This window comes from Camelus bactrianus, chromosome 15, assembly GCF_048773025.1.
Source record: "Camelus bactrianus isolate YW-2024 breed Bactrian camel chromosome 15, ASM4877302v1, whole genome shotgun sequence".
NCBI classification, from domain to species: Eukaryota; Metazoa; Chordata; class Mammalia; order Artiodactyla; family Camelidae; genus Camelus; species Camelus bactrianus.
In genome coordinates this window covers 44,808,102-44,835,680 of record NC_133553.1, presented here as the reverse complement: position 1 = coordinate 44,835,680, position 27,579 = coordinate 44,808,102, and the positions used below count along the sequence as shown (strand labels likewise).

The 27,579-nt window shown below is 34.1% G+C and overlaps 1 protein-coding gene and 1 long non-coding RNA gene across 4 annotated transcripts in view; both read right to left on the bottom strand.

Annotated features, from left to right (window-relative positions):
- Positions 1-27,579, bottom strand: part of CAMKMT (calmodulin-lysine N-methyltransferase) — a 316,073-nt gene that overhangs the window by 233,476 nt on the left and 55,018 nt on the right. The gene's annotated exons all lie outside the window — the stretch shown is intronic.
- On the bottom strand, positions 46-27,226 carry LOC141579861 (uncharacterized). The gene is made up of 2 exons (XR_012511929.1): positions 7,510-27,226; positions 46-6,747 (listed from the first exon to the last, which is right to left on the bottom strand). It is a non-coding gene; the product is annotated as an uncharacterized LOC141579861 (long non-coding RNA).

The following is a 27,579-nucleotide window of genomic DNA, read 5'->3' as shown; positions in this document are numbered from 1 at the left end:
TATATATCTATACATGTACATAAAATAAATACATATTTATGCATATATATATATATATATATATATATATATATATCCCTTATTTAAATCCTGTCTTCCTTTGTGTTTCATTGATTTCTTTTCTGTGGGGTGACATGTTTCAATTCATTTCTCATTTTCTTGTGTGCATCTTTTATAGGTAATTTCTTTGTGGTTCCCATGGGGATTACATACACCATTTTTAATAACAATTTATTTTAGACAACTTAACTTTAATCACATACAAAAACCCTACTTCCCCTTTACATCTCCCTCCACTATATGTTATTGATGTCACAAATTAATCTTTTTATATTTTGTATCCATCCACAAGTTTTTATAGTTTATACTTTTATCCTTCAAATTCTATATTTAAAAGTGATTTACATACCTATTACAGTATAAAAGGATTCTCTATTTGTCTATATATTTACCTTTATCAAAGAGCTTTACATAGTCACATGCTTTTTTGTGGCTGTCTAATGTTCTTTCATTTCAACTTGAAGGCTCCTTTTAGAAATTTTTGCAAGGCAGGCCTAGTGGTAATGAACAACCTCAGCTTTGTTTATCTCTATCATTTTTGAGAAACAGTTTTGCCAGATATAGTATTCTTGGTTAACTTTTTTTCTTTCCACACTTCAAATACATTGTCCTACTCCTTTCTAACCTGTAAGGTTTCTGCTGAGAAATCTGTTGATAATCTTACGGGATCTCCCTTGTACATGACAAGTGGTTTTTTGTTTGTTTGTTTGTTTTGGTGCTGTTTTCAAGATTCTCTGTCTTTGATTTTTGACAGTTTAATTATGTGTCTCAGTGTTGGTCTCTTTGAGTTCATCTTAGTTGAGGTCTTTAAGCCTCCTGAATTTAGGTGTCTAATTTCTTCTTCAGATTTGGAAAGTTTTCAGTCATTATTTATTAGATAAGCACTCTGCCCCAGTCTTCCTCCCTCACTCCCTCTCTCTTTCTCTCCCTCTCGCTCTCCTGAGACTCCCTTAATGAAGTTATTGGTGTATTTGATGGTGTTCCATAAGTCTCTTAAGCTTTCTTCACACTTCTTTATTATTGTTTATTTTTGGTCCTCTAACTTAACAATTTCAAATGACCGGTCTTCAAGTTCACTGTTCTTTCTTCTGTTTGATCAGATCTGCTCTTGATTCCCCTCTAGTGAAATTTTTAGTTCAGTTATTGTATTCTTCAGCTCTAGAATTCTGTTAGGTACTTTTTACAGTTTTTACTTCTTTGTTGGCATTCTCATTTTGTTCATGCATTGTTTTCCTGACTTCATTTAGTTATCTGTGTTCTCTTGTAGCACACTGGCCTTCTTTAAGATATTTTGAATTCTTTGTCAGGTAATTCATAGAACTCCATTTCTTTACAGTTAATTTCTGGATATTTCATTGTTTCCTTTGATTTGGGCCACTTCGGTCATGTTTCCCTGTTTATTCCTGTGCTTTTTGTTGTGATTTATGCATTTGCAAAAACAATCACCTCTCTCAGTCTTTATGGACTGGCTTTCTACAGAAAATAGTATCATCAGTCAGCTCAGCTACAGAGTCTGGGGGCCTCTCAAACTTTTTGTGGAGATGTGTCTTCTCTGGGTTTGTGTGTGTAATTTCCCAGTTAGAGAAGTTTGCCATTTTCCTTTTTAGGAGTCTGTAGTCTCTTGCTTCCTCTGGAGTATGTCTATGATACTACAGGTTCTCTGGCATTGTAACAAGTCACTCACCTCTCTTTTGTACTCTGTGGCTGCCAGGCATCCAAGATATGCCAGTTCAGTCAGTGCTTAGATTCAGGTGCGATATAAACTAGTTACTGAGGCAGTCCCCCAAAAGCTAGAACTTGGATGTACATTCCACTCTTCTCTTTCCCTCCAAAAAAGAGAAGCTAGAAGAGAAGTTGGGCTTTTCCTTCTGACCATGATCTATGTCAGCTTGAGGGAAGGGCTGACATGGTTGAAATGAAACAGCTTTTCTTACTCATTTCAATATAGCTATTCTTGGCTTTGAGTTTGCCTGTGGCACTGCAACCTCTTAACTGGTTTCTGGAGTTCTCATAAAGGCTTTCTGGACAGTATATTGTGTTAAACCAGTGTCTCTGTGAACACTGAGGTCTGGGACTTCCTATTCTGCCATCTTGCTGATGTCATTCTATGCCATAAGTTTTGAAGTAGTTTGTTATGCAAATTCAGGAACAAGAATAACAACTCAAATGATTGGAAAGATATTAACTTAAGGACTGGTGGCATTAATCAAGAATGTGAACATTATAATATGACATTCAACCAGACATTGAGTCCTTCCTGGCAGAGGAGAATAACACCCTCTATGGAGAAGGAATGAAAGAAGGAAAGAAGGGGGGGGGTAGGGGAGAAGAGGGGAGGCAGGGAGAGGAGAGGAGAGGGAGGAAGGGAAGGAGGAAGGAAGGAAGGAAAAACTTGAAACATTGCAAGCTTCTAGATCTATTAATTTACAGGGAATACAGAAGATAGAAGTTTATGTTAAATGACAACCTGGACATGTAATAGGCAAAACTCAGAGTCTATAGGAAAATCCACAGGACAAGTAACTCAGTTTCTTCAACAAACTTCAAGCGGAGAAAAATAAAAGAAGATAGGAAACAAACATATAAAAATTAAGTGACTTAAAGCATTCTCTAAAAATATCTGATATCTAAATTATATTTCTATTTACTCATATAATATTCCTCTTGCACACAGACATTCCTTAAGCAATAAATACAAGGATTTTATACAATGATACACAAAATCTTTGATCCAGCAACAATTTATATGTGTGTATACATGTCTGTGTGTTTGTGTGTCCACTGCAGTTTTCTTTGCAATAGCAAAAATAAAAGGAAGAAATAAATTTAGGTCTATTATTAGGTATCCAATTAAAGATCCAAAAATAATTATGATGCTCATATAATGTTCATTGCCATGAAAAAATCCAAAATCAATTGTTTACTGGAAAAATGCAGGTGACCCAATGATACGTAAAATATAAACAGATTTATTTGAAATACATAAGTGCCTAAATTGACAGAGTTATCTGAAAGAATAATTACCAAAATATTAACACAGAATTAATAAGTTTAAATGATGAAATCATGAATCATTTTGAGTAATGAGAATATGATTTATTTTTACTTTATTAGTTATCCAAATATTTATTGGGCAACCACTAAAGCCCAGGTTCAGTGCTAAGTGCAAGGACAGAGTTGAACAAAATAGACACATTCCTTGACCTCCTAGAATTTACATTTTAATATAGCAACACATTTTCAGCTAAAAAAATTTCTTCACATTGACACAGAGTAATAGTGATTAAGAACATTGACTCTGGAGCCAAACTATCCAGGTTTTAATCCCACCTCACCCATTTACTAGCTAAATAACTTGGCAAGTTATTTAACATTCTTTGCCTTAGTTTCCTTACCTGGGAATAACATCTCCTCTTAAAGTTTTTTAAATAACTTAGTAAGTGAGTAAAGTGCTTTGCAGAGAGTTGGCATATATATTAAGCATTTGGGGGAAAATCACACATACAGAATTTTATTAGGTTTTTCTTAGACATATCAGTCTGGATTACAATAAGGTACACAAAAGTACTTAATTTATACCTATGACCTTTACATTAAAAAAAAATTTGAGACAGTCTGGAAACTCTGGGTTGAAAAAACATCATCATATTTAATATCTGAGTCTATTATTTGGCAGAAACATGATTTGAGTAGACTCCCAGGTGGAAAAGATTCCTCTTAAGAACCCATCATTCTCTGAAATTATGTCTTTGTTAATTTGTTTGCTGTGTTTCCTCTATAAAAAAAAAAAGTAAGCTCAAAGAGGACAACCACACCACCAGTGCCCAAGACAATGCCTGAAACAAATGTTTTTTAAATGAATGAACAAAAAGAGCTCCAACATCACAAGAATGTCAATAGAATTTGAGTAAATATCCTCAAGTAGATATTATAGAACGTTAAATATTATATGAAAATAACTTTTTGAGGGGAAGATATAGCTCAAGAAGTAGAGTGCATGCTTAAAATGTACGAGGTCCTGAGTTCAATTCCCAGTACCCCCTCTAAACATAAATAAACCTAACTACCTTCCCCCAGTAATAAAAATAAATTTTTTAAAAACTATTATGCTATAGCTATACTGTACTATACCTTATTATATATGAAAATAGTTATTTATATTTATATAAAATAAATAAAATTTTATAAAAGTTTTTATAAAATAAATAAAAGTTATATAAAATAAGAGTTAAATATAGGACTGTTCTCCATAGCTGTAGTGTATTCAGATAAAAAAGGAATGAGTAAAAGGAGTAAGAGTGGTGTGAGTGAGTAGAAGCCCCCTCTTTTTTATAACACCAGAGTCCTCTTAGCAGTTGTGCTGCATAAAAGTAAATAGTGTTTCTGGATTCTTTCCATTCTGATGTTGTTCATTGTAAACTGAACAAATTATGAAACAAATTAGCTCATTTTCTCTTCTTTTGGAGAAAAAGAAATGATCAAGTTTCTGTCATTTTGGTCATAGTATTAATCTACACGTACTATTTCAAAGCTCATGCATTAAAAGAAATCTGACTGACCACAGGCAGCAAGTTTTAGTGTTTGAACCAAATCACTAAGAATAGCTCACAAATTTTTTAAGAACTTTTTTTACATTTCCAAGCCCCAAGATCCTCATTACCAAACCCGCATAACTGTGCCTACAGTTTAATTCCAAAGAAATAACACAGAAAATCTTTCAATTATGCTCTTTTCTTTTGAAACAAGTTATTTACATTTTTATGGAAATTATTTGCTGTGATTCAAGATTAACAACATAATGGAAGTAGTCACAGCTGTTTGTTTTCCCCTCTTACGTTATCTATAGGTGGAAAAATGAGAAGCTTTGATTATGCAAATTAAAACAGAATCTATTATCTTCTTCCTGATCTATGTCCTGATCATAGAGGGTTTTTAAGCAATGTTAGTTTCGCACATTAGGACTCACAGCTAGTTAACTACTGCTGCTAACCAATGGGCTATATTTGCAGACTCTATCAGTTTGACCCAGCTTCCAGAGCTTAATGGTCCTCCAGGCTAAAAGAGAAAGCTGATCCATCAGGCTTGCATTAGCATAGAATCACACTCGAAGCTTATTGATGTGTGTTCAGCATAACTACCATCCCCAGAATCCAGCTCAGTCCATTATTTTCATTTTATCTCAAGTCATTTGTATGGTTGTCTGCCCCAGTTAAAGCTCCAGCAAGACTGGTACTTAAATGAATTTGTGAGAAAGGAGACAAATGCCCCCTGAACTTTCAGCGCTTTGCTATCAAGGCTTGCTAACATAAAATATACTGGTACTCTTAGGTCCACTTAGTGAGCATATCAAGAATAGCCTATTGCAGGGGAGAAAAAAGTCACTTAGTATCCTATTAGCCAACAAGGAGTGTGATGATTAAATGATTTTTTTGACTGTAATTTTAAAGCACTGCTCTGATTTCTGCTGAAAGCTATTTATAAAAAAATAAATTTCTTAACAGCTACATCTTTGCTGTTTAAATATCTTTCTCTTTAAAATACAGAACACACACTAAAATAAATGTTCCCAATAATAATACATTTCATCACCTAGGGAAATGTTACATTTAACGGTAACAAGAAAAACAACAATCTATAACAACCAGGCATTTAATGTGCACAAAACCCCATAATAAGGAGAGATTTAATGTGTGCATAAACCCTGTAATGGGTTTGTATATAATCAGGCATTTGAGGTATACATAAAATCACTTTAATTGTAAATCTTTAAAATGAAAATAAAGTGCTTCCATAGCTGTTTTGAATATACAATAACCACTGAAATTCTAAAGCTGGTCTTCAAAACTATTTTTTATAAATTTATATACTGCTTACAACTATAATTCTGAGGAAATCTGAAAAGGTTACTATTCCCAAACCCATTTTTTTTTTTTATTTAGAAGTAATCTAAGGACTACAAAGGTGAAGTGACTAGCCCAGATCCCACAGCGAGTTAGTGTAACTAAAATTCAAAAAGTTGGTGGTAAATTTTCAATTTGCTTATCTGTCACTTAAAATTCAGCGCTATTTTTGCCTCATTATTTGTCTTATTACTATACTTGGGAAGTTAAAATCTAATCTGAGAGTCTTGTCATCCCAGCTAGTCATTCTCTTTATGTCCATCACTACGGCCTTTGGAAGCCCTATACTAGTAAAACTGGGGTAAAAAGGAAAACAAACGTTTAAAATAATTTAATCTATCAAATATTGCTAAAGTCGTCTTCATCTGCAGTCTCCTTTCATCGACTTCTCTCATGTCCCTCAGAGAGATTAGTAAGAAAACAGAAAGTGAACTTTTGTTAACTGCTAAAGCACTATGAAAAAGCTGGTTGTTAGGTTTAAAAAAATTCTAATACATGCAAAATGATCATCTAAAATTTCTTTTTTTTTTAATAACAAAAGTTATAATCTCATAGTTTCCATGGGTGACGAGTTTCGGAATGGTTGGACCCTCTACTCGGATCTTAAAAGGCTACATACAACCAAGGTGTCTACTGGATTGCAGCTCTCACCTGGGGCTCAGAGTCTTTTTTCAAACTCATTGAAGTTGTTGGCAGAATACAGTTCCTTGTGGATGTAGAGCTGATGGAGGTTGTGTCTTCCACGCCAGCAGGAGCCTAAAACTTCTTTCTAAATGCTGTTTTAATTCTGAGAAACACAGTTAAGACTAAAGACCATAATCCAATGAAAGTAAACCTTTTTGTCTTAAATATAATGGTGGACTGGTTAAAAAAAAAAAAGAAGCTAACATTTATTGAGGATCTATTTTGTGTCAAACATTATTTCACTTACATTTTCTCATTTAATCCTCTGAAATACACCACATGGCTCGGTTTGATTACTCCCAATTTATAGAGTCTCAGGAAGTGACCCAGGCACTGGCTAAAGGTCATGAAGCTACTAGGTCCTCATGCTGGTCTCCAAACCCAGATAAAACTGGCTCCAAAATGGTGCATGCTCTTCTTTATACCCTTGTGCATGCTGCTTTCAAGAAAAGCTTGGGGTTTCGAGAAAGTCTTGGGGTTCACTGTTAGTTTCCAGACTGTGTGATCGTTCCACAAGTTACAGAGGAACTAGCTATCTCAAATTGTAAAATACGGAATTTCTGTCTTGAGAAGAAAATTTTCAAGAGGAAAACATTTACTGAGACTTTCTAATCCATCTTTGGTTTCTCTTGTTTATTTCTGTTATCAAATACTCTTACACACTAGGTCCTTTTAAGAAATATGACTTAAGGCAAGTTGACATTCACAGAAGGAGCACTTGGCCTACCTTGGCTTTCATCTGTTGGCCTTTCAGAAAGTGATAAATTTACAAAAGGAAAACTGTCTTCATTTTTTAAGCATACAAAAATACATCAAATATATTTGTTTGTTTGTAAAAAAAAAAAAAAAGACTCTGGAAGGATACAAAAGAAACTGGTCATCGCAGTTGCCTCCAGGAAGCGGAACTGGGTTGAAAAAGGACAAGGATGGCAAGGAAACTTTTCACAGTATATACTCTTTTGGACACTTTGAACTTTGAATCATATGAGTGTACTACCTACTCAAAACATACCTACATACGTACACACCTCCAAACATAAATAAATCACTTTCATCTGTCTATGATGAATGTTAATCAGTATCACTGCAGCTGCAACCTAAAGCAATAACTATCTTACGAATTCTGTATTTCACTAAGTATTTTAAATAGAATTTATTCTAACAATACAGCATAGACGCTTGCTTGAATGAGTTATAGATAGTATCCCAGACACTAGCTTTACATAAAACATACTTGGGCTGGAGAAAGAGAAGTCTTAAAATAGAAAAAATAGGATAACTGATTACTGATCTCTCAGAGAAGGAAAAGAAAAACATGTAGCTTGAGGACTTCAGCTCCAATTGTAGTCAAGATCATGAAGGTAAGGACAGGTAGGCTGCCTCAGCCAAAAATATTTTTTCTTCTGAGCCCCTTCTCCCTAAGCATGTTTACCACTAAACCAAAAAAAAAAAAAAAAAGAAGAAGAAGTTGTTACTGGTGATATTTCTTTCATTTTCTCTCCTAGTTGCTTTCCCCTAAAAGAGAGAGGGATGACATACAGAAAAGGTAAAACTGGCTATAGTTAAATCTTTTCATTCTAAAGTCTTTTTTGCTTCTTCTTTCACAAGAATGTACAAAGTTTAATAAATTTGAGAATTATAGGGTAAGAGGGCTTGATGGTCCAAGAAAGATCTAAACCTACAGTAAATAGTTAAATATCAACTGATAACCTATTCTTTACAATTACATAGATTCTGTTAATTCTCTTAGTAGAAGACTGGAATGTTTCCCAACCTTATTAGAGTCAGGATGCTTCTAATTCTATCAAACCTAAAATTCTTACATTTAAGTTCTCCAACAATAGTGAAAATTTATTTTCACACATACACAAATATCCTTTCATTCAAGTTGAACTTATCAAGCATCTAATATGTACTAGCAATATATAAGGATTCATGTTCATCTGACTTTCACTGAACAAATGCTTGAATTATAGAAGCTACGATTTAGGTTACAAAGATAGGCAGCATATAGCATGTCCTTTACTCTCAAGGAGTTTACTAGAAGGTTAGAAGATATGATTTTAACATTTTATAAATCCCACCCCATGCTACTTAATATTTATGGTTGATAAATATTAATCAAATTAAACTGAGTTCTTACTTTGACTTTCTGTTTTCAAAGTTAGAATTCCTGATACCTTTAACCTTCAATTAAAGACCCAAGTCTTTAACAAGGACCATTCCAGCTATAACAGATTCTGAAATTATTTCTTTAAATTATACAAATGTAAGTGTAAGTAGAAAATGAACCTTAAAACAAGAACATGTACTAAGCTCTTTCTAAATGCCAGACATTATTCTAAGATCCTTATAACCAACCTGGAAGTTAGATGTGATTTTTGTCATTTTAAGGAAACTGTGGCACAAAGTAGTTACATGAATTTGGTCAAACTTACACAGCTAGTAAGTGATAACAGTCAAGCCCAGGCAGTCAGGGTCCAGATAGAATGTTTCTTAACTATCACACAATATTGATTATCAAGACACTAGAGTCTACTATAAAAACATTTCAACGGGTTTGTTTCATTGGACCATATCCCATTAAATTCTTCCAGCTGCAATGAATGATAATTGGGTTGGAAACCTTCTCAGTATCTTGCAAACCACTGCCAAATCATATTTTTCTCAAGCCCTCCATAGTGTATAAAGGGTACACTATTTCTTCTCCCTTTCTTGCACTGCCCAGAGCTGAAAGTACAGCTCAAAAGGTGAGAAGACAGAAAAATAAAGCCAGATTTTAACATGGAAAGTATTTATTGGAATTACCAGTAACTTTCTTCATCCTGCCCATCTTCAGAGCTAAGCATCCTTCTAAAAAATAGATGTCTGGGCTTGGTTTTGGCAACAACAGTCCTGCTTTCACATTGCCAGTCATTTCCTCCCCATGAATAACAACACCATACATAATAAATTATTTTATTATTTCAATATCTGAGTACCTGGGTGCCTTTTCAAATTATTCTGCCATCAAGAAAGTGAAAATATCCTTCAGGTACTTGAGCTAGCACCCCATGATGCCACAGAGAAGCAGGACTAATGTGATAATGCCCTTCTGCCTCATACAAGTTCCTCTATTGATGGGTAAACCTAGACTTCAAGAGGGTCACTTCACAACAAAATCAAGAGCTCAAAGTTCAGGATATAAACGGAAGGCACTATTGCTAGAAATAAGCTAGATCCTGTTAGATGAACAATGTCCTCTCTAGGTTTAAATAAAATGTTTATTGAGGTGCACCAATCCTTTCATGTCAAGAAATTCTTTTGATTCACTGATATGATACAATTCTAAAGAGTACAGTAGTGACCTAACACGAAAGCCTCTCCAAAAATGCTTGACTTGGAGACAGATTCATTGCTACATTATGTTCAGGGGCCATTACGCTTTTCAAGAGATAAGTAAAATAGGGAAATAGATCAGGAATAGAAAAGTCTCCTGGCTATTAAATATGATTTGCTGTTTTCCTAATTTCAGGCATAGTCTGAAGTAAAGATAGCACTCAGGTGCTAGCCTCTTGGGGACTCAAAGGAGGGTCCCTGGAAGCATGGAAGGGTCATGAAGATCCATGCATGGAGGTTTCTGGCAAGATATTCAGAAGGAATGACTCTGACAATTTTTTAAATTTCCACCACTGCCTCAGACTTAAGTTGTTTTATTGAATTGGGCCAGAAACGATTGGCCCATTTAGGTCAAGTATTCAATTTAATTTAACTCACTCAAATTTAACTGAATAATGTATAGCTTGTTTCTTGTTTTTTGGGTTTTTTTTTTTTTCAGGCTACATTTACACAAATCCTCAGTGTTGAACCTAAGATTGCTATCTGAAAAGCCCTAAAAATTAGCTACACTTAGGAAAAATAGCAACTAACAAATTTTGCTGTCAACAGGAAAACATGAAATAATTCACTTTGATTTACCCTCTTCTTTTTTATGGTATGAGTTGAAAATATACCTGTTTTATTTAAGAACCGTAGAACAAGTTTCTCCAACTTTTTCAAAAGTTGTCAAAATCAGATGTTACCATCCCCTTATCCCTGGTAAAAGAAGTTCTCTAAAATATACAGTCAGGCAGATAATTTCCTTCTTTCCCTCCATGCTATTCTATCTAATACTAACTTCCATTAAGACCACACTGCCTGAAGCTTTATGTACATTTCCAAGACTCCCTTATTTCTAAAAAGCTGCTTCTTTTAAACTCTGAAAGACTAAAAAGCAGCATTGAAAAACACCTTTTATAGTCACTCTTATAGTCATTTGACTAGACTGAATATTTCACCCATGGCAGGAGAGAAAAAAAAGGAAATCTGATTTTAAACCTACGTTCTAGAGATGATGTCTCAGCAGTTCATTAAAATATGCATTAAAGGCTGATTCCTTATTCTAACAGTAACATCTGCCCCCAAAATGGACAACACAATTATCTTTTTAATAAAAATGTATGCTTTATAAACTACATGATACACCAAACTGAATCCATTCTCTATACTAAAGATGACAAAAATTATCCCACTAGCTGAATTTCATTGCCACGCTGTCAACCTGAATTTCTTCTGTTTAAAAATAGCTGTTCATTACATTCAGTAATGGTCTGTCAAAGCACTACAATACTGAACCTGTATCATACACAGAAGCAATTGGGCAATGTGTGTTATTATGTTTAGATTACTTGCATTCTTTACAAGTCCCCTGGGCTAATTTTAAATGAGATGGTTCATCTGAACTAAATCAAAATCTGTTTTGTTTTACCTTAAAGCTAATACGTATTTTCCATGTATGACTCACTAGTGTAAGCATTAATAGTAGGTAAGACAAAAAATTCACTGAATATATATGTGAGGATAAGTAAATACACACAGATGTGTGTTTATGGGTTTGTATGTGGTTTTGCTCCCTATAGTCATATCTATTTTTAATAATAGATGATTGAATTACAACACAGGGCACACCAAATTAGATAATATTGCCAATATGTGAGCAAGCATTGTCGTCTCCATGAATACATGATAGGTTGTTAACTGGAAACATCACTCCTGCAGCATATAGTCTTTGATATTTTAGCATAGCGAATCAATTAGGCATCTTTTTAACTAGCTAATGTACAATAATTCACCACATAATTTAGTATGAGATATTGTGAACAACTATAAAAAAGCACATAACACCCACAGCTGATCCATTCTTCCACAGCATGATATCATAACCCCAAAAGCATGCAATAACAGCTACAGGATATCAAAGAGATGGTAACTAAACTGATCACAGATGACTTGTAAATATATCTAATGAATGCAAGGACCAGGTTAATGTTTTTTTTTTCCACAAGTCTTTATCTTCATTGATAAACAGAAGCTACTACTTGAGTCACGTAAGAAGAGAGAATACTCATGACATTAAAAATTAATTTTACTTTAAAAAAAGTCACTTCTAGACTCCTACATTGGAAAATAAAAGGTATAATGACTTACAAACTCATAGACCCCATTGTTGGTGAAGATAAAATAAACATCAATATTTCAGCAAGATTAAACTTTGTAAGCCAAGTTTACCAAAAAAAGAGATTTCAGGGCAGGAACAATAGTAAATTTTAAGTGTGTTAAAATAAAGGGGGGCATACACACTACACATATTACATTTCAAGATTGCTTCTAGGAGTCAATAATACGTCAGGCACTTGTGCAACAAACAGTTGAATGAAAGCAAGAAGAAAAACACCCAAAAGATGCAGCTGTTGTATTTATTTACTGTAAGGATAAGATATTCCCTCTAAAATAATAATCAGCACTATGCCTAGTTAAAAGCTTGATAAGCATGATTTACCAATATTCTTCACACTCCAAGGCACATTGGAAATAACTAGGAAGAAAATTTACTCTATATTAAACTGAATCAGGTCCTCATACACATCTATATTTTATTCCTAAAACACTCCAAATATTTCACTTTATCATGGTCACTTTAACAACATGGGTAGTGAGTCCAGCTAAAATCTATTTTTGATGTACATGCCTTGATTCAGTTAAAAATGCCCGAATTAGCTTTTCAACCACCAACCAAATATGAATGGGACACAGAGAACAGATTTACAATTAAGAATCAGTTTTATGTTTTACTGATTAAATATGTGATATTAGTAATACATAAATTATATTGTATGTGCATTGCATTGTTTTGCTGTAAAGCAAAAGAAAATTAAAATATACTTTTTCAAAAATGAAATGTTATTTTGGCTGTTTGGCTATGGCATTCAATCAAAATAGAAAGCTTTTCCAAAAATTTTATTATTAAAAATTTCAAATATATAGCAAATGTGAAAAAATTTTACAGAGAAGACCCATATACCCTCCACCTCGATGTTATCATTAACATTTTACCATGCTTATATTATTATATATCTACCTGAAACAGAATTTTTTTTTTTTACCATTTTTTTGGTTGGAGGGGATAGGTTTATTTATTTACTTATTTTTTAATGGAGATACTGGAGATTGAACCCAGGACCTCATGCATGCTAGGCATGCATTCTACCACTGAACTATACCCTCCTCCTAAAACAGAAACAGAAATTTTTAATGAAAGATAAACATACTTCATAAGAATAAATTAAACAATAGCAAAAAGAGTACAATGCTTTAATGAATAGTGAACTTATGAGGATAACAGCTACTGCTTTTGATTGCAGCTAAATTCTCATAAATGATCATCTCCATTTTTTAAAACTATGACTTTGCTTTGTCTTAACAGAGACAACCAAATCTCAATTAATTCTGTGTTACATTTTGACTGATTATTATATCTTAATATGAAAGGCAAGATATGACAGTAACAGTGGAACATATTTTATCACTTGGAAAGAATAAGGACCTCCAGGAAATAAAAATCTTTTGTTTGTTTTTGAGTTACAAAATGAGAATTAGGGTAATGATTTTTCTAATCACTAATGTATCAGAAACTAAAACTATTCTAATTCAACACTGTGTCTAGCATAATACGTGTATGTTATGAAAAACAACTATTCTATTTCAAATCTCTATTTCAACAAAAGAATACCACCCATGGTCCTCTCTCTAGGAACTAAATGTGTTTCTTTTGCTACAATAAAATTATCTTTTCATTAACACACATAAGATTCCAGCAGATGTAGAGAGTTTACATCCCTTCTGCCTTTAACTTATTTTATTTAAATGGGAAATAAATTTTAAAATTTGAGTCACGAACAATACCACCTTGGCCTCTAACTTTCATTTTCTCAGATGAACACTTGCAAAGAATGTTCAGAACCACTTCCTCAAATCCTTTGATTGGGTACTTCCTGCAAGACTTCAACAGGTCAGAGAGCACAGGGATTGAAAAACAGTAGGTAAAGCACATTTTTAATGCTCAAATAATCGTTTATAAATTAAAGACTTAAGTGGGAGAAAACTCCCTAAATCACAAAGCTATTATTTAAATAATTGTTAAACAGTAGTACTAAAGCTAGAACACTGTGATTTTGTTTTATTGAAATATTTTTCATACCCTGAATTATTCTGGGCTCCACCTAGAAATAGTGAACTGAGCTTTTTATTCCTCTCTTCTCAAATGATAAAAAGTGTATGCTAATCAAAAGTGAATAAGCTTTTCAATATTTATTCGCCAAAGTTGAAAATAACTTTAATTTCAATATTTGGTTTTGAAACTACACATGAACATGCATGGGTAAAAGTGTATCTTAGAAATATGTTAGTGTATACAAGATATTCTTAATCACCACAAACTATGTTTAAGCAAGTTTGGAATGCTTCATACCGCCTTTTAACATTTTTATTTGTTGATGAACCAACAATGTTTGGCATAATTAACGCTAAGATCTCCAAAACTCAATGACTGAAAATAATTGCTTCTCGTTTCTTTCCTGAGTACTCTGAAGCCCAACCTAAAGATTTAGAGCTGACTGGACAAATATAAAGGATGTCAAAAACAGTGACCGCTGACATGCCATTCAAGGCACATGGAAGAGAGTTCAGGCTTGAATGCCTCTAAACTGCTCATTGGTAAGATCAGCTATCAGTGAGACGCAGTGTAAGTCAGCATTATTCACTGAGCCTGCTATGACCTTAAAATCATTGCTCCTGGGGCATGTTCATCCACCAATTAGTTTATATGCTCACTGGAAATCCACTGCTCAGTAAATGCACTGGTCTCTCATTCCACAGTGTTGATGAAGTGTGTGTGATGGCTTTCTCTTCACAACTTGACCCCGAAAGCTGACCCATCTCAAGCTGAAGCATTCAAATCACTTGAGCACCCCTTAGTTATCAAGGATTTTGATACTTTTCTTAAAAACTACCATCGATTTGACAAACACAAGTGTTATGGTGACTATGGGATGACATATGTAAAGTAAAGTAAAAATGAGGACTGAATCTTCCCATTTTATTCATAGAAGTGTTATGTCAGATATTTGTTAGTACTGTTGAAAGAAAAAATTTCCTTGCTGTTTTTAAACCATTATTATTAGCACAAATATGCCATTCCTCTTTTCTGAAATTTTAAAAATTTTCTACTTTGGGGCAGAGTCGAGTCCAATGAATAAATGAAGGCATATTTGGAAAATAATTTCAAGATAACATAATACGACATGATAAAAGGTTGGATCTAGAAATAAGAAAAAAGAAAAAAGATGCCCAAGCTTTCTGAATTTTGAGGTATTAAAACTGAAGGTAGAGCAAAAATTCAATATTGAGAAGAGAACCAGTGGCGGGTTATATAAAAATGTCCTGGACATACCGCAAACAGTTAAAAGCTGAGGGCTGGGAAGGATAACAGCACAGAGACTGTTAGTTGAAATAACATGCCTGGGTTTATTTTCAATCTGAGGCTAGAGCTCAGGGACAAAACTGTCCTGATTCTTCCTCGTCAGGTTTTCACAGGAGGAGAAAATGTTCCCCTACTCTTTCCACAAAGGAAGAAGGAAACTAAGGGGTCAGCCTTGAACTCATTTTCAATCTGCTTCTTGGAAAATGATCCAATTGAGGTGTTCTGTTTTTTTTTTTTTTTCCTTCAGACAACTTTATTAAGATATAATTTGCATACATGAAAGTTCACCCATTCAAAGCACACAACTCAATGGTTTTTCATATATTAAGAGTTATATAACCATCACCACAATCAATTTTAGGATATTTTTATTACCCCAAAAAGAAACTCCATATCATTTGGCACACACTCCCTAGTCCCTTGCCAGAGGCAACTACTAATCTATTTTCTGTCTCTATGGATTTGGCTGTTCTGGATAGTTCATATAAATGGTATCATCATATATATGGGCTTTTGTGACTGGCTTCTTGCACTTAGTGTACTGTTTTTGAGGTTCATCCAGTTCATAGCAGGTATCAGTAAGTCATTCATTTTTACTGCTGAAAAATATTCCATTGAATAAATGTACTGCATTTTGTTTATCCATTTATGATGGAGTTTTATAGCAATATAAAATAATGCCTGAGAACAGTAGTTTATAGCATATGCTTATACATAACAATTAGTGGGAAATCTCTTTACAGATGTGAATTACATGTTAACATTAGTTATATGTGCATTCTCAGTTGGGTGGGCTTGACTGACTTACAGAATTAGTAACACTGATTTATAAGATACAATACATAAAATTGCTAAACTCCAATAACACCAAGAATTAATACTTCTGAAATGTTAGTGAAAATATTCACAGAGCAATACTTAATCAGTTCAAGTGACTATAAAGCCCAAGGAAATTCTCACACAGCACCACTCACTGTGGCAGAGAGTTGAAGGTAACCTAGGGGAGTGGACAGGCAAAGAGTGGCAGATGTTTATGAAACACCACGCATTCACCAGGTGCAACAACAACTGGGTGAGCATGCAGCAATGTGGATAAATCCTGTAATATGACAACACATTTTAAACATCAAGAAGAAATGCAACCTCTAACATAATGCCATTATATAAATTCAAAATACATATCCCAAACAACAGTACATATTTTGTAAGAATACACTAAACAAACAAATAACATGAATAAAAAAAGAAAGTGGCCATGCAGGAACCAATGATGATAGTGTGTGTGCCACAAACTGAAAACTATAAAATACTCCACACTCTCTATGTAAGGTCACGGTAGATGGATTTTTGTATTATTTTTCAAAAATATTTGCTGCCCCTGCCTTGAAAAGGATTATACTTTTCCTCCCTATTGGCAAGGGAGGCTTTTCCATGTAAATTGCTCTGGTGAGACCCAGTATGTACATGTTTCACTGTCTTTCTTCTGTCTCCTACAATTGCTCCAGAATTTGTTTTATCATCTTGGGCCCTAGACTGAGGATAACGTGGAACAGAGCCACAATAAACCCAAGATAAACATGCAACATTAAAAAAACTTTGGTGTTATGAACCACTGAAGTCAAGGGGGTGGGCTGGTTGTTATTGAGCATAACTTATCCCATTATGACTGATATATTCACATACATCTACATGACAATTAAATCTCTTCCCAGTTTACTTTTCTGAAACTACTGTATGGCACTAACATTATGGATATAGGGGCAGCGGGGTAGAAAATACAGCTCTTACATTTAGAGGTATTATAAAAGAGATACATAAAGCAAGAGGAGAATAAAAGGGATCAATTATTCTAGTGGAAAGCACACTCGATGATGAGTTGTAAAATGTGGGTTTTAAACCTGCTCTTCCTACTTATTAGTCAAATGCCCTAAGCCAAATCTCTTAACCACTCTGAATCTCAGTTTCCTTACCTGAAAACTAAGGAAAGAGAGTGTACTCAAACATTTTTTCCAATTCTGAGGTTCCACGTTTCTATAACAAAGTAGTGTTAGATAGGTCACATGTGCACTACATAAAAACAGAACTTCAAAAAAGGTAAATAAAAATTGTTTACTCTTGATTTAAATGGTTGAATGTACCAAAATTTTTTACTTGTCAGAATATGACATCAGAGAAAGAAACCCTGGGTAATCAAGTATAGTCTGTCTTCATAAATGCTAAAATGAAAAAGGAATAAACATAAGCCCAGATGTAGGAATCAACAGTACATAGGACAACAAAGGTAAAGACCCAGGTGTGGACCCAATTCCTTGTGGTTATAATGAGGAATGACAGAAGATAAACATTAGAGCAAAGACCGTGATTGATAACAGGCCTCAGTCTGGACAAAGACATGTGGATTTGCTACCACCAGTCCCTGGCAGCACACAGGGTATGCAAGTGGTAGAAGACAGAGGCGGAAGAAAGCCACTGGGTTATAAACTTTAGTTGCTGAAATAAATGAGAACACAGGGAAAGAACAAATCCAGAAGATGCTGAGAATGAATAATCAACATCACTGAACCTGACAAATAACTGACATTCAATAAATACCTGCTGACTGGATACAGATCCTGTAACCTTTCAACTAAGAAATTTTACTTCCCCTAATAGTTCCAAACTAAACACAATACCAACTTACTGATGAATCATATTACCAACATCTTCTCTCTTCTGGTAAACATCACCTCCTATGAGATAAAGATCCCAAATAAGCTGTTTCAGGCTTCACCATAAGGCAAAGAACAGGGTGTGCTGAGGAACAAGCTGCTTTATTTCAGTCAAGGCCTCAGCTGCGCCATTATGTTCCCTGAGCGATGTCCCACACCATCCTCAACCCTAGCTATAATGCTAGTTACCTGCCATGCTTGGCAGCCTCTTGATAATTTTTACACATTTAGCTATCTGTATATAAGGGAGAAGCATTGCTTAAAGGAAGAGAAATCTATACATATTAAGCTCTTATTCATAGTTCAGCAAATGAATTCTTGCCTCAAAGCTACATATAATAATGGATATTCTGTTATCAATTCTTTCTTTAATCTCTTTATCATCATCCAAGGGTCTCTTGCTTTGAGGTTAGTCATGTCTCCTCTTCATACAATGGTGTGTCCTTCCCAGCCTCTAGCCATTATTGATTCCTCTATTCCTAATAAATGCAGTCTCTGTTTGGTAGATTTTACTCTGGATGATAATCAATTTGGCACTTAATTTTGTATTATCCTGCACTATTTTTTGTCTGTTTATTTATTTTAGGTCAAATTGTGAGAGTATGCAATGGCTATCTGATCAGATGGAGAAGAAGGATATCTTTCTCAGAGAGATAAATGTTCTACAAGAGAAAGCAAGTTATAGGAGAGAGAACTTAAAGTATCCTAACACTTCAAAAGTAGAGAAATCAATGACAATTAATATGGACTTAATTCTAATCAACATCTTGAAGTTCATAATGGTGTTTGGCTTATAATAGTGGTCAAAACATTTTAGCATCACCTTCCTGGGGTAGATTATATTTTAAATTTATTATTATTATTATTATTAGGCAATAAAACATAGTGGTTAAAAGATCCTCCAAGTCAAACCTTCAGAGATGATTGCAGGCCCACTGACTGCAACCTCATGAGAGACCCTAAGCCAAATGCCTCTCTTGAGTTGCTGACCGCAAAAACTGTGAGACAATAAATGTTTATTGTTATTTTAAGCCACTAAGTTTTGGAGTAATTTGTTATGCAGTATCAGCTGACTAATATACTCCACCCAGCAATTTCTCCCTACATTTTTTTTTTTCTTTTCTCTCCCTACATTTTATTGACCAGAATGTGTCACAAGGCCACCCACAAGCTCCAAGGGTGTCCAGATAGTATTTTGACTGGGCACATTCTTAACCTAAACAAAACCTGAGTTCTGGTTCTGTTATTAAGGAAGAAGAGAGAGGGAATGGACATCAAATACAGCTACTTCAGTTCTCACCTTCAACTTCAATCCAGTCCTCCCTGGGAAGAAAAATGGTCTTCAGAAAGGAAGGAAAAGATAAAGCAACAATAAAGAAGAAAATCCTACAAGAAGTAAGGAAATCACAGAGGATCTAGAAGCTGCTTTTAAGAAGGACAATCTACATTCCACCATGCTAACTAAATTTAAAACTTGTATCTGTAATTTTCTGTCAGTAATCACACTGAGGAATCATGACAAATGGCAAAAAAAAAAAAAAAAAGAAAGAAAGGAAAAGAAATACAGGTATGGAAATGCTGTTGGGATTTTTAGTAAAAGATAAATAGGTATATATAGGAAACCTGAAAAATAGCTTAACACTCATGATAAAATTCTGAAACAGATTATTAACTAGGTGGTTTATACGTGTTAAGAGAATAACACATTGTTCAAGAGCAGATAACAAACACGTGCCAAGAACATGCGTGGGAAGTGTCAGAAGTTCTTTCTTGCCCCTAACCTTGCCCTTGACTTCTCAATATTTTTAACAGTGACTTAAGACATAAAAAGGGATGCCTATCAAATGCTCATGTGACACATCTGGGGATGATACGTATAATAACAGAATCAAAATTTTAAACGATCTTGACAGCTTACAATACTGTCATTCATACATCTGACAATTCTAAGAAATTATTTCACGGATTTAATTTTCATCTCCTCAAAAAAGATACTAAATTCATCAAGGCAGGACTGAATCACACACTTTTTCAAAACCTCCTGTAGTATCCAACACAAGTGCTGGGAACATAGAAGGTATTTCATTAATATTTAGAGAACTGAGTTGAGCTGTATCAAGTACAAATGTAGAAAAGTTTAGAGTAAATCTGTCACCTATGCAACATAATATCCTCTTTTTTTTCCTTCAGGCCATATTATTTATGTTTCAAAGACCTCTTCAAAATTGAATTTTTCCAGCATATACTTCCTGAACTGCCTTCAGTCCTTTAAAGAAAGACTGTGATGGATAAAACTACTTAAAAGCCTTTGCAATTTTTTTGTTTATTTATTTTTATTTCAGTATTATGCTCAGTCTGTGCCATTAGACTTTAAGCTCACAAGGCAGCTTCAATAGTGTTTTAAAGCTTTTCCCATACATGTGAAGTGAGAATAGATGCACACCCCCTCTGCAGAGCTGCACAACATAACATTTTCTTGTTACAATTCAATACCATTGCAGCAAGATAAGCACACCCCATAGTCTAATTTAACAGACATGAAGAAGTCAAGCTCTATTGTTCAATGTCACAGCCAGCCAGCCCTGCATGATCAACCTTTATTCTTTTCTGGCTTCATTATGAGGATGATGCCTTTCAACTGTAGTGACTAAACCTGTTAAACTACAAAGCCAGAAATTTATAGAACCTTTATAAGAGTAATACTGAACAGCTTAAATGTAAAACCTACAATTAAATTCCAAAACTAAGCACTTCACCCCCAAGAAAATGCTAAGTAGTTCTTCAGCAACATTCCTGATTTACATACCCCAAAGATGACAGGACCTATATACATACATGCTGCAGTGATATTAATAGCAATTTTCTCAAGTAATGTTCACTACAAAGCATGGTAATATTAACCCATGCATTACAAAACTAATAAATTGCCCCTTGGCATACTAAGGACAGAAATATGCTTTTTCATTTTTAAAAAGCCTCCTTTTGTCACATGAAAAAGCCCCAAGAGTAAAATATTTCAGTATAGTTCAGTGATAACAATGGATATGCCATTAGATTACCATACAAGTGAATAAAGCACCAAATGATAGCGAACATTTTTTCACACTTTAGATTTTGATGTGAAATGAGTCTAATTATTTATTCATAGACTTTTCCTCTAAGGAGTTCAAGGCACTATATTTTAAATCTTTAAACACATATTTCCTAAGCTCTAAGATCTACCAGGTGGGACAGAAGAACACGTGACAAGGAAGAAGATAAAGACAAGTAGCACAAAAGAAAAGGCAGTTGGAAGAACTTAACCACGTATCAAACGTGAGGTGGTATGTTTTATTCACTCATTTATTCTTTCAGTCAAGAACCTATTGTAAGTCTAGGTCTGTGCTAGATGTTAAGGATATAAAAGCAACCCCTGCTTCAGAAACTCACCAGACAGAGAGATGACATATAGAGTGATAAATACAGTATGTGCCAAGTGCTGTAACAGAAGAATAAACTACTGTGGGAACATAAGGAAAGAAGCCCTGGCCTAAAGGAATCTGGGAAGGCTTTAATAAGAAGGCAGCATTTCAGTTGTATCTAAAAAACTAGCAAAAGTCTAACAGAGAACTGAGAGGAATATCCTCATGGCAGAGATACAGAAAAAAACATTACACTGAAATGCAAGTTGTAGCAAAAAAGTTTGACCTACTCAGGAAGTGCTGAGAAATACATGGCTTAGAGGCAACAGATGACACTTAGTACTTAGAAATCATAGGTTTCAAGTTTGTTCCATGAATAGACTCTAAGGGCGCCATATCATGAAAACCTTGACACTAGACTAGTCAAAGAAATATGAACAGATATGAACAATAAATATACTTACAAACTATGTATATGTATATATATATATATGTATATATATATTTATGTAGTGTGTATATATACACACTACATAAATATATAGTTATTTGGAGATTGTCATTCTAAGTGAAGTAAGCCAGAAAGAGAAAAAAAAACCGTATATCACTCACATGTAGAATCTAAAAAAAAAAAAAGAAAGAAAGAAAAAAAGGACAACACTAATGAACTCATCTACTAAAACAGAAACAGACTCACAGACACAGTAAACAATCTTATGGTTACTGGGGGAAGGGAGTGGAAAGAGATAAATTTGGGAGTTTGAGATTTGCAAATATTAACCATTATATATAAAAATAGATAAAAAAAACAAATTTCTTCTGTATAGCACAAGGAACTATATCGAGTATCTTGTAATAACTTTTAATGAAAAAGAGTATGAAAATAAATATAAATGTATATATATGCATGACTGAGACATCATGCTGTACACCAGAAATTGACACATTGTAACTATGCTTTAATTTAAAAAGAATTAAAAATATGTAGTTTTGTTATACGTATTTGTTTATGTATATTTATTATATATTTTTATATACATAATATGTTATAATAGTTATACTATAAATATATGTACCAAAAGCATATTTACATACACATACACAGCTCTTTGGGAAACTATAACCAATGCTATTGGGCTTCCGATGGGCCGTCTACTAGGGTGACTGATGCTTTTGCAAGATAGTTGCAAAAGCTGAGTCACACACATCTCCCTCATTCACCTCCTCTACACAGTTCCTTCTTCTCTTAGATTGAAGTCTCTCAAGGGAAGATGAATATTCAGGCCAACTCTGCTGATGTTTTTTATCCCCAGGCTGCTACCAGTATGTCCATTCAGCAGTGAGGGTGCTATAAAAATGTGTACTGTGAAAAAGAGGAACTAGTAGTCTGCCATATCAAAAATATAGGAACAAAATACTAAGCTCTCAAATATCAAGGGGGTAAATCTTTTTAAAATAAAATTAAACACTTGGCATATATCCAGAAGGAACCCTACTTCAAAATGACACCTGCACCCCAATGTTCATAACAGCACTATTTACAATAGCCAAGACATGGAAACAACCTAAATGTCCATCAACAGATGACTGGATAAAGAAGATGTGGTATATTTATATGATGGAATACTATTCAGCCACAAAACCCAACAACATAACACCATTTGCAACAACATGGATGTTCCTGGAGAGTGTCGTTCTGGGTGGAGTAAGCCAGAAAGAGAAAGAAAAATACCATGTGAGATCACTTACACGTGACATCTAAAAAAAAAAAAAACGAACAGAAATACAAAACAGAAACAGACTCACAGACATGGAATACAGACTTGTGGTTGCCAAGGGGGGGGGGGGAAGGGACAGAATGGGATTTTAAAATGTAGAATAGATAAACAAGATTATAATGTATAGCACAGGGAAATATATACAAGATCTTGTGGTAGCTCACAGAGAAAAAAAAATGTGACAATGAATGTATGTACGTTTATGTATGACTGAAAAATTGTGCTCTACACTGGAACTTGACACAACATTGTAAAATGACTATTACTCAATAAAAAAAGTTTAAAAAAATTAAACACTTAAGGATGAAATTAAAGTAGTATGTTATAAATTCTGTAACTGTCAAAACCTACTTATAATCTTTCGTTTTTGCTGTGATAATACAATCTTTCGCTTTTGCTGTGATAAAATGTATAGTTTCAAAACATTGAATCTTTCAGATATCTAAAAATCATGAAAAATATTAAAACTTTATTTTGATTTTTTTAATGAAAACCTAAGATGCCATGCTTTCATGCCCTCTTACATAGGGTATTAGCGAACCCAATCTGTCCATTTTCTTGATGTTGAAAGTCATTGTCATAAATTATCTTATTGTTGACAATAATTACACAGTCCTGGCACTGTCCTAAATCAGAGATTAGCAAACTAAGAACTTTTGGTCAAATCTGGCCCTCAGCCTGTTTTTATATGGCCCTTGAGCTTTAGAACGGTTTTTAGATTTTTAACGGTTTGTTAAAAAAGTAAAAACAAGAATATGTAATAAAGACAACATGTGTGTGGTCTTCAACACCTAAAATATTTACTATCCAATCCTTTACAGAAAAAGTTTGTCAACCCCTGTGTGAGTTAATATGTTCTGTTTCTTTCTCTCCCTATGTGAGGAGGCAGAGGCTCTAGAGTGAGAGCTGTGTTTGTGTCCTAGATTAACCACTGCATGTTTTGGGGCACTAACTTAACCTCTCTGAGCCTTTGTTTAAGTGTCTGTAAAATGGGAATAAACAGAACAACTTGACAAAATTTACAGGATAATGAATGAGGTACTATAGTAGATATTCAATAAATGAAAGCCATTACTATAATCATGCTTCATTAGAAAAAGACTACCTCCCAACAGAGGATATACAAGTTTGTAAATGGAACAAAGAAGCAGAATTCAGTAAACTTTGTTTTAAATTTTCTTAAAAAGGTTCTTCTGCTATATAAATTAAAACATCATGAACTTTCTTCAACCTTAATATAAAACATACTCAGTTCTTAAGTAGTAAATCTGACTAAAAGCTAAAGACATGCCAAATAATAGCCATGACAGTCAAGTAACTTTTGAATTCAGAAACATGGTGATTAAGTCACTACTGGGAAGCCAGAATCTATTTTTTGATTCACTTGGATCACCTTTATTTCATTTTACATTTTTTAACATCAAAGCAAAACATGGCATAATTTTAGGCACTGAATCATCATCAAACTGAGTTGCAATTAAGGATAAGAACATCATTAAATTTTAGGTAATGCTTGCAATTGTAAGTAAGCAGTGCCTTTCTATTCTTCTGGAAAATGTCATTTAGGAGGTTTCAACAATTTTCCTAAACCTAGACTGTAAGTGCCATGCTTGAATTTTTTTTGGATGCATGCCCAACAATAAATGATCCACAATGATCTGAGGACAGCACTCCCATCCAAGAACTTAATCAGATTAATGATGTATTTGTTTTATAAAAATGAAGTACATTAAGCCTGAGAATACCTAATTTACATACTAAATGGTTGCTAGGGACCAAAAATACTAGTGGTTTTTATAAAACTGAGGTTACAAAATTGTCTATTGTCTTGAAATCTGTTAGCAAATAGCAATGAAATGCAAAATAATAAACAAATGTCAACCAGTAGTATTCATGTATGTAAATTCATGAGCTGGTGTACAGTTGTTCAAAGGAACCTAACGATGCTCATATTCCAAAACATATGTGCCCCCAAAGACCATATGATGCCATTATGTGAAGCTGGAAATAACAACAAACTTACTTATAATGTTTTCTAATTGATCTGACCTCAAATTGTGATTAACATTCTACTCTAATTTTTTTCATTTGGGGTCCTAGTTTAATATATGCAAACATAAACAGTAAATTAGCAGTCTAGGTTTCTGCCATTTTTGTTGGAAACCTATTAGCAACCTTTATCTAAAAAGAGGAGAGCTTTCATAAAATAGCTGAATTTCATCAAATCCTTAAAGGAGGAGAATTAACAGCATCTCTGGATGTCCTCTGATGGATCTCTCTCTCTTTCTCTCTCACATACACATACACATACACACACACACACACACACACACACACACACACACACACACACAGGACTACTTCATTCATTCAACAAACTTGTGTTTATTGAGTTTGGGGAGGCAAATGAATAAGACATAGCCACTGCCCTGTCTGCTGAAGAGACTGGCAGGTAAGCAGATAATTACAATATAATAGGACAATGGTTACAATTAAAGTATAAACAGAGAGCTCTGGACACAAAGAGAAGCCAGCCACCAACGCTGCTAGGGGACATGAGGTAAGCCCTTCAGAGAAAGTAACAGTTCACAGTTTCGGTCATCTGAGAAGATGGAGTGATATGTGCAGGGAACAGAGAGAGCAAAGAATGGGGGAGAGTGATGATATCTATAGGCCTGCGGATATCTACAGATTCCTTCAGTTAAAAAAAAAAATTCAAATTTCATGTATATCAAGCAGAACTTATAAAAATTGAGGCTACTTTAAATTAGGTTAAGTATATTTTTTACAGAAACTTAATTTTAGTAACTTGCATTTGTATCAATAAATAGTAGATAAGGAAAGACCAGAGGTTAAAAAAAGCTGAATTTAAAAATAAAAAAAAAACCTGAAAGAAAACTCTCCTTTACTTTAATAAACATGAACTTTAAATTTAAAAAAATTAGTTGAATTCAGGTTAAAATATCAATTTTTATAGACCTTAGTAATATACATGCTAGAAAAGTTAAAAATTTGAATACCTCCAGACAAGCCTAGAATGAATATAGATACATCAAATAGGATTAAACTATGATATTGTTCGCTTAAAAAATCTGGGAAATGTTAGGATAAGACTGGCAGAAGGTACAATGACTTGAAAAAGAGTACAACATTAAATAATTGATAGAAAAATTTATAGAAACAAGAGCTAGAGGAATAAGGAATAAAATTATCATACATAATGATACCACCGTAAAAATAACAGCATTTACTGAACTTTCGTCTGGGTACATGTAATGCTATGGAAAGTGCTTGCATTTTGTTCAACGCTTGAAATGTTGGCCATCTGGCTTAAAACCATCATACTTAGCAGAGAGCCTGCTCCCCACTTACTCTGGCCAAAAACTTTGTTCAAAGAAAAAGGATGTTCCCCATAGCAGTTTTACTAGCTAGGATGTGGGCTAAGTATCCATTTCTGTGAAAGATTTTTCTGGTCCCAATTCAGTCAGACACATTATCCATTTACCCCTCAATATCTATACACATGCCCCCATCTTACTACCTTGGATAATTAACTCATTCAATGTAGTGGATTCATGCATGGATGTATGTTGTTCTGTTCGTCTTTATCTCTTATATGTGTTATAAATATTATTTGGTACCTCTTCACAATCTTAAACAAAAACAACATATTTAAGTAAGTCTGCAGGAAGATAAGGAAGCAGAGTACCATTCTTACAGAACTTACAGCACACCTCACAAGAAAGAAAAAAATAATTCAAGGAAACACAAGAGATGTAAAAAAATTTAAATAAAGGCAACGTAAGCTGAGTTATGTACACAATAATACAGAGTTGCCTACATATTATAACTTTTTTTATAGGTAGTGCATGTCAATTCACTAGGTGCAATCATAGAGATAGAGAGTAAATATATACAACCTTAGGATTTGGCAAAGTCCTGGGCACCTGATGTTTTCTGATAATAATTCTGGTAGACAATAAAAAGTATCAAATACGTCAAAGGGTGGAACTTGAATACAGCAGAGAAGCTGATGATTCAGAGCAACCAGGCAGGTTTTAGTCATTTGATGAGAGATATGTAAATCAGATTGCCAAAGAGAGCATCATTTTAGAAGGAAAACAAACCTCAGTCAAATGTCCTAAGATGTGTTAATATTGAAAGACAAAGATTTGCTACTTTTAGAAGCAACAAATTCCTACAGAAGGCTAA